The sequence below is a fragment of the Chinchilla lanigera genome, unplaced genomic scaffold (genome assembly GCF_000276665.1).
Source record: "Chinchilla lanigera isolate Chin_1 unplaced genomic scaffold, ChiLan1.0 scaffold01382, whole genome shotgun sequence".
NCBI classification, from domain to species: Eukaryota; Metazoa; Chordata; class Mammalia; order Rodentia; family Chinchillidae; genus Chinchilla; species Chinchilla lanigera.
This window is the reverse complement of record NW_004956783.1, coordinates 1-1,018: the sequence shown is the minus strand read 5'-3', so window position 1 is coordinate 1,018 and position 1,018 is coordinate 1. Positions and strand designations below refer to the sequence as shown.

The 1,018-nt window shown below is 56.1% G+C and overlaps 1 non-coding gene across 1 annotated transcript; it reads right to left on the bottom strand.

Annotated features, from left to right (window-relative positions):
- Positions 1-305: 305 nt before the first annotated feature.
- On the bottom strand, positions 306-379 carry Trnan-guu. Its single transcript has one exon. It is a non-coding gene; the product is annotated as a tRNA-Asn (tRNA).
- Between the last annotated feature and the right edge of the window lie 639 nt (positions 380-1,018).

Sequence of the window (1,018 nt, the reverse complement as noted above, 5' to 3'; positions counted from 1 at the left end):
TTCGTTTCATTTCATTTTGGTATATACACACATATACAGCCAAACAAAAACAAAGTACATACAATCATTGTTTTCTTCTTTCTTGTTCCTGTATTTTCTTTTTGTATTTGTTTATAGCATTTAAAGAGATCTAGGAGAAGAGTGAACATAACAGTGCAGGACTTTGCATGGTGTACCTGCACGCAGCTGTGCTCTCATGCAGGTAGTTCTCTCCGAGTTTAGGCGAGATGTTACCAGGAAAAGCACAAGTGCACTTCGCACGTAAAAGCGACAGACTTACACCAAGCACCCCCAGCTTCCCCACGCGTCCCTGGGTGGACTCGAACCACCAACCTTTCGGTTAACAGCCGAACGCGCTAACCGATTGCGCCACAGAGACACGAGGAAGGACCTCTTCCCCCGGTCATAGGGAGCCAAGTACAGCTGCCGCGCGTCGTCCGCTTTGGGCAGGACAACTGTGCGAGCTCCGAGCCGCCGAGCCGCCGAGCCAGACTCCGTGCCGTGTTCCTCGCAGTAGAAAACTGTGGGGGCAGCACCTCACTCTATTTCTTCACTTTCCTAACTCACATCCTCTCCTCACCGTAAAGCGATACAAACGGTCGGGGACGTTTAAGAACCGAGAACGGCAGCATCTGCGACACAAGACAGTCAACTTTCCCTGGGCCGCGCGCGGCTCAGGCCCGGCCAGGCAGAGCTGGACAAGGGCGGGGGGTTTCCAGGACTCGGGCTCCGAGCAGGTGAGAGGCAAAGCAGGCAGAAGGCGGAAAGCAGGGACGCGCGGGAGAAGGCCGTTCGACTGCCTTTCCAACCTGCGGATCCTCCCTCGGCGCACAGTTTTCTACTGCGAGGAACACGGCACGGAGTCTGGCTCGGCGGCTCGGCGGCTCGGAGCTCGCACAGTTGTCCTGCCCAAAGCGGACGACGCGCGGCAGCTGTACTTGGCTCCCTATGACCGGGGGAAGAGGTCCTTCCTCGTGTCTCTGTGGCGCAATCGGTTAGCGCGTTCGGCTGTTAACCG